This window comes from Corvus moneduloides, chromosome 15 (assembly GCF_009650955.1).
Source record: "Corvus moneduloides isolate bCorMon1 chromosome 15, bCorMon1.pri, whole genome shotgun sequence".
In the NCBI taxonomy this organism is placed as follows: Eukaryota; Metazoa; Chordata; class Aves; order Passeriformes; family Corvidae; genus Corvus; species Corvus moneduloides.
The window spans coordinates 6,677,821-6,688,299 of record NC_045490.1 but is presented as its reverse complement, the minus strand read 5'-3'; positions in this window follow the sequence as shown (position 1 = coordinate 6,688,299).

The window sequence follows — 10,479 nt, the reverse complement described above, 5'->3', positions numbered from 1 at the left end:
CCATGCACCCACCATGGTTCCCTTCCTTGTGTCCCCATGCCTAGGAGGAAGCAGTGTCTGGGGCTGGCTTCCAGCCTCAGATGATGTGCAAGGAAACCTCCATCTTGGCTCTGGCCTGCCCCAGGTGGACCCAGCTGGTGCTCAGCTTAGTCCTGAATTAATTGCTTGTTAATTAACAGGGTCACAAGCACAGCTCAGCCCCATGCCCTGGCCATGGGGTGCCCGGGAGGATGAGAAGGTCTCTGCCCTCCCACAGACACGGGAGAGCCCTGTGTGAGGGAGGATCTGTTGCCCCTGCCTGTCACCCGCCTTGGCACCAGTGATATTTTCTAGCTTTTGCCAAAAATGTGCACAGTTGGCAAAATCCTTGCTGGGCTGGGCAAGGGCCAGAGGCTGGACAGCTGCAGCCAGCAGGGCCCCAGGAGCAGCGGGACCCCAAAGCATCCCTGCTTGGGGCTCAAACCCTCACTGCCCCTGGACTGCTCCCCTGGCGTGGCCATGGGCTGTCGGGGCTGTCCCTGCTGCTGCCTTGTCCTGCAGCCTCCTACCACGAGACCCCAAGGCAGCCCCTGCCCAGGTCTGAGCTTCCATGAACTGCATGGGGCAGTGGGTGGGAGTCAGCAGCTTCCTGGGGTTCCCAGAGGGGAAGATGAGGATGCTCCAAGCCCTTGGCAGCCCCAGCCTGCAGGCAGGACCACAGTGGCCATGGTGAGGGCCGGCTTTCCAGCCCACGAGCTGCTGTGGGGCTGGGTCCATCCCTGATGGCTGCTTTCCGCACCTTGATTCATCCTGCAGCATGCCCTGACACGTCCTGTATCCTCGTCCTGACACATCCCACATCCATGCCCCAACGTGTCCTGTATCCTTCTGGCTGTTGGGGATGTGCCACTGAATCCCTGCTGGAAATATCTACAGGAGGGATATGGACCCCAGCAGCGCCTGGGCTGCTCTTCACATGGGGTCAGGCAATGCTGGTTGTGCCTCAGCCCGCCCAGCTGCCAGGAGGGATGCAGGCAGGGAGGTGCGGGCAGGAGGGGTGCTGGGAAGGAGAGATGCTGGCAGAGGGTGCAGGACTGGCCTGGCTGGGCAGAGTGCTGGAGGCTGCTGGCCACAGGCAGTGGGGTAACTCATGGGGATGTGCCACTGAATGCAGGCACTGAATGCAGGGATCTGTGGTCCCCTCAATCTAACCCTAATCCTAACGCTTCCCTTGTCCCCAGCACAGCTGTACAGACTGGGGCTGGATCCTACCTCCAGGTGCCCCACTTGACTGAAGACCCCCAGCCGTGGGAAGGAGGAGTTGGAGGGGGGTTTTGCCAGGGAATGAGGTGGCAGTGCCAGCAGTTGGGGTGCACATTGTCCCCAGCCAGCTCCTCCTGCCCTGCTGCCGGCAGTGCCCTGGCTCCGTGCATAGCTGGGATGCAAACCCCTGTAGAGGGATATTGTGCCTTCCACCATCTGGGGAGCAGAGTGGGCAGGGGGACAAGACAGAAACCTCTTGGATGACTTGGAAGCCATCTCCTGTGTTGGCTCCTCAAAGCAGATGGAGGTGGGGGTGCTCAGCAGTTTATGGTGGGATGGGTTCCTCCTCCAAGCACTCTGTGCTGTCCCCAGCCTTCACAGCCTGCCGAGCCTCGACATTTAAATCAAGCTTTACAATGAGACTTAGTAGAAATCAGAATTATTTCAATCAAAGAATGTCTATGCCATGAATTTAGGTTGAAGAAATGTCGCTGTCATCCCCCCATCTCTGTAACCACCTCCCATCTCTGCTCCTCCAAAGAGGCACACAAAAAGGCCAGAGCCCAGCAAGCACTGCCCTGTCCAGGACTTTGGCTCTGAAATCCATGGAGGAGTCAGGACAGGCCATGGAAACTGCTCTCTCACAGGGAGAAGCAGGCTGTGTTTGCACCCTATAAATAACAGAGATCCCAGACCATGGGAGGAGCCCCCTGCCCCCTTGAGAAAGGCATCCCCAGTCCAGGTGGGGGTAAAAGCAGATATTGCAAATATTTCATACTGTGGCAGGACTGCGAACACAGCGATGGCTTTGCCTTCTTTCACAGCCCTTTGCTCCAGGCTGGGGGCCTCCCAAGTGATCTTGTCATGGACAGGGAGGTAGGTGACAGAGGTGCTGCTGGTGAGGCTCTGGCTGTGGTCATGCTCCTGCTGGGATGATGGGACCCTCCATGGAAGGTCAGATTTGGGGCAGTCAAAAGCTGCCTGAGGCCCCCTGTGGTGTCACACAGTGCTGTGTGCCAGGAGGGGACTGTGGCCATGCCAGGCCCCGCTGGAGAGCCGTGTCCCTTTGCATCACCCCCACAGCTGCTGGGACGTGACCTTGGCTCTGCAGCCCTGATACTGCTGCATCCTTGTCATGGGACCACTGGAGGGGGGGACAGTGCAAGTCAGCAAGTCCTTGAATAAAAGCCATGCAAAATATTTCTTTTAATGCCTCTCATGATTTTGAAGTGACATATTTACACTTTGTGATAAAATAATACTAAATCCCAGTGTCTGAAAAAGTCAATGTATTTCTGTTACATGTTCATCTACCCTGTGACTACAAAGCTGACAGAAATGTTTTTGTAGGAGATCTACATTTTCCTGTAAAGATTTATAGCTCTTTTTTCAAAGATACAAATGTATAGAATGTCTCCTATACATGCAAAGACATTTATATATAAGATATTTACAACGCCTAAGACTGTAAACACAAATTGGCCATTTAAATGTCACAGCCCAAATCAGAAAATGCTGGGGATGCAAAATACACTTGAAATGTCAAAGGACAGATGACGAAAAGATGTTTCTTCCATCTGGGAAAATTCTTATAACCAATTTCCATTAATCCCAGCTTTCCGGTGCCTGCAGTTAACCCCTTTCTGTGAGTGCTGTTTTATCAGAGAGATGTGGTGATGGGCAGCTGGGCCCCCCCAGCCCCGCAGAGCTTCTGGGCTGGTGTCCCCGGTAGCATGCCCCTCATCCCAGCCCTGCAGCCCCCCTCCTGCCCCACCTGCCAGCCCCTCATCCTGCATCCCGCTGCCCTCCTGCAAGGCGCCTTTGTCCCTTCCCGCGCCGCTCATTATTGAAACCAGGTGTCAGAGCAGCTCTGAGCCCGGGGGGAGTCGCGGCTGCTTCCCAGGGCTCTGGGGGCGGGGAAGCGGTGGGTTGTCCACCCCCAGAGGAGTGGCAGCACCGAAGGGGTGTCCCGATGCCCTCTGGCTCCTGATGGAAGTACCGATGGCTGGCAGAGCTAGAACCAGGCAGGTTTTGCATGAGTGGAAAAAGATAAAGGCTGATAAGGAGGATCTGGTTTAATAATGCAGGAGCCAGCTGGGAGGCAGGCTGGGAGGCAGGCTAGGGTGTCCTCCAGCGTCAGGAGGCTGAGGATGAGGAAGGGCTGTGAGGGGATGCTGAGCCCAAAGGAAAAGTGAAGGCAGACACTAAACAAGGCTCCAGACTCTGAGGGGGGCAAAGGGTGACAAGATGAGTGTGATTCTGGCTGTCCTGGAAACTTTTCCTTGAGCAAATCCAGCTTCTGGCCACGTCAATGCAGATGAAACTTGTCTGAGCTCATGGAGCGGCAAATCCCATGCTGGTACCAGCACATTCCCACTGCCGAGGGGCTGGCACTGCGGTGGGGGTGGAACTCAGCCCACATAATCTGTACTTTTCAACCATTTTAATACTTCTTGTCATTTTAAGCCCTGTGGGACTCGGTGCTGTTTGTTTGCTGGTGCTTTCAGGTTGCTGCCTTCCCCAATGATCTCGGCGCTGCCCAGAGATACTGGAGCATCCCCAGTGGGTCCCTGCCCTTGTCCCTCCCTGGGACGATATCTGCAGCTCCTTTTCAGGGCACACTTGGGGAGTGAGAGAGGAGAAACTCGGGAGCCAGGGCTGTTGGAAGGGCTTTCCAGCTCCAGGCACAGAGCAGGGAAATGTTAAAGGGTTCCCGCTGTTGCACATCTGGGTTGAGTTTCATCGCTGGAGCCTCCCCGCGCGTCATGGGGGTCGCCGCTCATGGAGCCCCTGGGGCTTGGAGAGCCGTGACGTGGATCCCAGTGCCGGGGCAGGCAGGGAATGGTGCTGGGGGTGTCCTCTCCCCTCTCACGGCGGGGCTCAGCACGGCACAGAGCCCATCTCAGCTCCCATCTTCCCAGCCCATCCTCCGCAGCCAGGCGCGAGCAGCCCAGCCCTGCCGACCACCCAGGCGTGCTGGGATCGCCGCTGCCACCCCCGGGACCCTCCTCCTCCTCCTCCTCCTCGTCCCTCCCTGCCACCTCCACCTACCCGCCCTCATCGGGGTTTGCCAGGGTGCTTTACCCCCACATTCCCTCCCTGCAGGACATCACCTCCACCCTCCCCTGCCCCGTGTCCCGCAGGGCTGGCGTGGCTGGGATTGCAGTAGGAGGGCGAGAGGAGCTGCACGGCGAGCTGGACCCCCAATCCTGGCTGCCACCAGGGTCTCTTCCCTGGGCCACACACGTCCACTTGGATATTTATACAGGATGGGAGCGAGCATCCAGCCCCGCACGGCCGCGTGGCTCCCCATGCACACCCCCCCACACAATCCCCCCCCCGAGCCGTACGGACCCAACACGAATCAAACGCCTTGGAATGAGCCAGAATAAATATTTTACGGTAAATTACCAAGGCTAATAATTATAAAAATCTGTACATATAACCCGGAGCCAGGGAAATATTTCCAAGCAGCTGGTGACCACATGGGTGACGGTCCCCAGCTCCCCAGCTGGGCTGATGGACCCCCCCCCCCCGCTCATGGGGAGCAACCCAGGGGTAGGGATGGGGTGGGTCTGGGGTGGGTGTTCTCCCTGGCTCTGGTGCTGGCGTTGCTGGGGGGTCTGAGAGGCCTCGGAAGGGCTGGAGGCAGGATTTCCTGCAACAGCGATTGCTGCTGGGGCTTGAGGAGGGGACAGCGTGGGGAGGGGAGGCTCAGCTGCCTATGGGATGGGCTTGTTTTACCCATTTGACCACTCAGAGATGGCTTTTGGTGTGCAGCCATCCTCCTGAGCCAGCAGGATCCAGATCTGCCCTTGGCCCCCAGCTCTGCTGGGATGGGACTGTCCCCTGGGGGGATGTCTCAGATTCGGCCACGTGCTCGGAGCTGGACCAGGCATATGCCGGGCGAGCATCCCCATTCCCGCCCAATGGGAACCGCAGCTCAGGGAGGGGACGTGACAGAGGGGGTGGAAAGCTCTTGGTGTTTCTTTCCCTCCTTCCTCCTCCTCCAAGGATTAGTTGGGATGAGCCAGTGAAAACATGGGCACACATACCCCTCTGGCATCTCCCAGCCCCTTCCCTCTCCTTGCAGCCTGTCATCTCCTTGTGTCTGTCCCCATCATGAGTCTCTGCAGCCTCTCTCCATCCCTCTGGCACTGCCTTGGCCCCATCTCTCTCTGGAGCAGCTGGAAAAAGGGGAGATTTGAGAAGCCAAAACCCACTCGTTGCTCCCCCCTTCCCCCGACCTTTTTCCCTTCCTCCCTGCCCTGATTCAGAGAAAAGGATCGGCTGGATTTCAGGTCAGCACCCAGCTCTGCCTTGCTCGGCTCCTGCGGGTGGATGACTCAGTAAAGAGCGGCGGAATCTGCAGCTCCGGCTCCATCCCTGCCTGGCTCCGCTCCCACCCGGCACGGCTTCACCAACAATGGTGTTGGCCTTGAGCGAGCGGACATGGAGCGGCAGCTCCCTCCACGCCCGCCAGCGGGGTCACAGGAGCAGGAAGGGAGTGAAGGTGGGGACCCAGCACTTGTCCCCAGGCTGGGGGCTTGGATGTGTTTGGTGAACACCGAGGGCTGAAGGGGTCGTTGCTGGAAACGGGTGGACATTCCCAGCCCTGGATCTCCGCAGGTGGGTGTGAGCATCCCACCCACACTCCTTTGGTGCAGAGTAGCCCGGGGGAGAATTCCCAATGCCTCCATGCCCAGGGGTCCCAGAAGGGCTGGGGTTGCCCTGTCTCACCAGAGAGCTTTGATCAGCTCCCAGGGGATTCTCCAGCCCCCCAGGACCGTTTCCCCGTCCCCGCGAGCTTGTGAACTGCCCTGTGCTCAGCCCCTTCCTCTGTCTCACAGCGAGACGTGCGCGGGCGGCGGCAGCCCTTGGCTGAGGGACCTTGGCTCCCAGCGATCAACAGGAAACGGGAGATGGATTTCTCGGCAAACTGGGCTTTCCATAAACAGTCTGAGAGGCCGACCCGCGACGGCGGGAGCAGCACAGAGCCAGGGCTGGGCTTTACAGCTGTTTATCGCATTTTTCTGCTCTCGTTTCCTCTCTGGCTCAGCAGCTCGGGGTTCCTCTTCTCCTGCATGCAAATTGGGGATGAGTTGAGTGCTGTTGGATGGGCTGCTGCCATTCCCAACTAGGATGCTCCTGCTGGAGCAGGATCAGGGCAGGCATCATCCCATGGGTCCTGTGCCCTGCTCAGCCAGGATGTAAAGTGCCAGAATACTCTCCAATCGTTCCCAAACCTAAACCCAGGTCCTGTCAGACTTCCTTTGCTTTGGAGCACACCAGACCCCACTGGCACACAGGCCTCCAATTTCTCTGCAATCAGGACTTAAGAAAATACAGGCTGACCCTGAGGGCTGAGAGAGGACTGGGGGAGCGACGCCGGGCTCTCCACCTGCTTCTCATTAGCAGCAGCTTGTCCAGCGCCAAGCCCCGCTCCCCATCCCACCCTGGTGAGCTTGGCAGCTCCGCTATTTCCCAGTGATTTCTGTCCATCTTAAAAAGCCATGAGATGAGAGGTTTGGCTGTAGAGCATCCCTCCATCCATCCATCCATCCCTTCTGGCAGGACAGAGCAGCTCCATTCCCTTGCACCCTCTGTGACCCATGTCCGTGTCCCTGGGCACTGACCCTGACCCAAGTGGTGGTGTCAGGGGCTGTCCCTGTCGCTGTCCCCATGCCTGCCCTGACCCATGGGACAGCAGGGGCTGTGTTTTCGGGTGGTGGAGGTCAGTGGGGTCAGCCGGCGCATGGGCCCCGCTTGCTGAGCTGAACAATGGGGCTTTCTTTTGGCTGGGGCTCGGGGCGAGCACGACCCGTCTGGAAGCCAAGCCGCCTGCGTCAGAGTCAGACGGCAGCAGGACAGGGATCTGCCAGAGGGCAGGAAAAGCAGCGGCAGTGGGGCTGCCCTGGAGTCCAAGGGGAGCTGCCACTGGGCACTTCACAGAGATGAGAGCCTGGGACCCTCATGCCCACATCCCTTGGCAGGAGGATGCCGGGTGCCCAGGGCCAATGCACGCTCACTGTTCTCATCCCATGTTGCCATCGTGATGCCAGTGGTGCTGCCAGTCTGCCAGGCAACCCCCAGCTTTACAAAATACGTGTGGTTTTGCCTCTGAAAGCACAAAAATAGCCCACAGCAAGGTGGGAGTGGGCACACAGATATATGTCCAAGCAAAGAGCGAGACACCTGGCACCACACCAATTTCAGCACGTCAGTGTTGACGGCAAGTGCCAGCTCCTGGCTCCTCCCCACCACTCCAGGAGCAGACAAAACCGTCCCACAAAAGCCAACTGCGATCAACCAGCACAGCAGCAGCTCTGTGCAGCCGTGCAGGCGCTGCTGGCGCGGCCGGCCGTGCATGTTCTGGCACGAGAACGCACATCCTACTTCCACGTGATGGATGTGGAAGAAAATGTGTTTGCCTGTGGAGAGGGGATGTGGATGGTGGGATGGGGCTGGGAGTGGGGCTGGCAGGGGAGGCAGGATGCTGGGATATGGGACTGGCCAAGGGGGAATGCTGCCTGGAAACGGGCTCCGCTGGGCCAGGGCTGTGTTTGGGAGGAAAGCTGGTATGTGGGTGTGTTGGTGCATGAGGATGTTGAGCTGGGGAGTGTGTTGAAACAGAAGGGTTTGATTTTTTAATTTGAAATGGCATTTCTGCTCTCTTGGAGTATAAAATGAAACATTACCAAAAGGGGTAAAAAAGGGGGGGGGAAGTCACCAGTAACCCTGACTGATGACTTCGCAACCCATCAGTGTTCCTTCCCACCCTGAAAAATCCCCTTTGCAGTCACATTTTTGCTGCCTTGTTTGTTTTCCAGCCTGGATGTGAAGCTGCATCTCAGAGGCTCATGTGTCCCTGTGCCATGGCTCTGCTGGCCTCAGGCTGCTGGGTGGGATGGCCTTCAGAGGGCCACACGGTGGGGATGCTGCCAGTCGGGGATGCACCAGCCTGTGGGATGCCAGTAGTCGCATCACCCATTATTGGAGGAAGGAAGAAACCTCAGGGATATATCTCAGTGCCCACACCATGGGAAGTGCAACCAGACAGTACCTGATCCTGCAGAGAGGGATGCTCGTGACCCCCGTGCCCCCAGCCCTGCATCCCAGTCCTCAGCAGGAGCAAGGGCATGGTCAGTAAGGGCCAGGAGGTTTGTCCCAAGGAGGACTCATGCAGGATTTGCTTTTGCAACTGTAAATCCAAACAGCAGCTGGTCTGTGGGCCAGCTTTCCTGGGAAGAGTGCTTCCAGCCACATGGGGCTCTGGGGCTTCCCCCCAGCCTCCCCACAGGTGCAGACGCAGGCGAGGGATGCAGATCCTGGAGGTGCAAAGACACGGGGAGTCCCTGGCACAGCCCATGCTCCTGCCTGGCCCTGGGCAGCAGCCAAGAAGGATTTGGATCCCTATCTTTTCTCCCATAGAATTTGTGCCTCGTATTCCCACTTTTTATTCTTTCTGGCAGTATTTGCTTTAATTCATGTGGGAGCCTGTGGGGTGAAGTGGCTGGAGCCATCCCAGCCAAAGCCACTTCTACCCCACACACGTCCCTGGTGTACATCTCCTTGAACCCTCTCTTAGTGCAAGGGGCACCCGGGGGGCAGATGCCAGCTCCCCCCCAGACCCGGCAGGGTGCTGGGAGAGTCTGCTCCAAGCACTGCCCAGTCTCCACAACTTCTCAGCTCCCTGCCAGCTCCGGGAGCACTCCGAGCCCCAGACCCTGCTGATTAAAGACATTTAACATTCCTCCCAATGCCAAAGGGATCTTTTATCAGCGGGTTTTTTTTCCTGCAGACTATTTTCTTTTCATGAAAACATTAAATGGCCTGAGAGATAAGGAGCAAATTTATAGCAGTTCACACCGAATCAGCCAAGACACTGGCAAGGAAAAAATGCCTTCCCTCCTGCTACCCGCCTTCCCTCGCACGCTCCCCACCCCAGCCGCTTCCTCTCATTCTCTCCAAATTCTACAGACTCCCACGACAAGCTTGGCCAGCCCATCCCGGCTCTTCCTGCCCCATGTCAGGGCTTGGTGCAACGTTGCCCATCAAGCCAGGGGATTTGGCACAAGGAGGTGCTGGCACAGTCCCATTCATCGTCTCCCTGGGATGCTCCTGAGGACTGTCTTCATCCCAGGGTGATGCAGCCTTGTGTCCAGCAGCCCTGGACACGAGGATAGGATCCTGGACACACATTCCCTCCTGGTGTGAAGACGGATTCAGTCTGTGCGAAGCCTTGCCTTAAAAACGAGCCAGTCTAAATCTGGGTGGATGTTAACTGTGGGTCTGGGTGAGACCTGTCAGCCCCCCCTTCCCTTCCCCAATAAAGCATCCCTTGTTCCATCCCTGCCGCTGGGAGCTGCTCAGCAAACCAGTCCCGGGGCTCACAGAGCTGTAATGTTTAAGTTACCGAAATCTGCAATAAATTTTCCTAGCAGCCCCCAATCATCTGGCCCCCGTCCGCCAGCGCTGCCGGTTTATGAGCTCTGAAGAGCTATAAAGGCCTTTTACTGGCTGCGTTTTTTATTTCAAATTAGAGTGTGACTGGATAAACACTGGACAAAGTAAGGATTTACTGGGCATCCTGTGTAGTGCAGGGTTGGGGGCTCAGGGACAAGTGGAGCTGGGGCTCTGTGGGATGGACAATGTGTCCCTTCACCCTGGATGAGTGGGCTCAGGCCTTCCTTGGCCAAAATCATGAGGGCTGGTGAAGAGGAACCCACTTTGGGAGCCTTCATGGGTGCCAGTAAGGGGGTGGGCACCAATGAAGAGCTCCAGTGCTGAGGAATCCACCCAATCTGGTGAAAACAGAGCACACAGGTGTCCCCCTCCATCTCAGACCACGTTTGGAGTTTTGCCACCAGCACATGTCCTCTGCTGCCCAGAAGGCTGAAGCCAACATCTTTTCTATGGCAATAAGGGAGAGATGCAGTGCCAAGGACCTGAGCTGTCCCCATCCCACACTGAGGTGCCTGGTCGGGGCTGCAGGGGGCAGTGGCAGTGCTCAGGACTGTCTGCGCTCTGTCTGTGCTCAGGACCTGGAGATGTCCATTCCCTACTCTCAAAGATGGTGTCACCCATTTTACACGCACTGTGGTCTGTCCCCAGGCACCACGAAGGGAGACAGAGGGGAGAAAATGGGTGAACAGCATGAGGATATCCCACGTGGATATTTTCCAGCCCTTCCCTGTCAGCACCTTGCCTACCTGCTGCTCCAGGGATGCTCTTGTG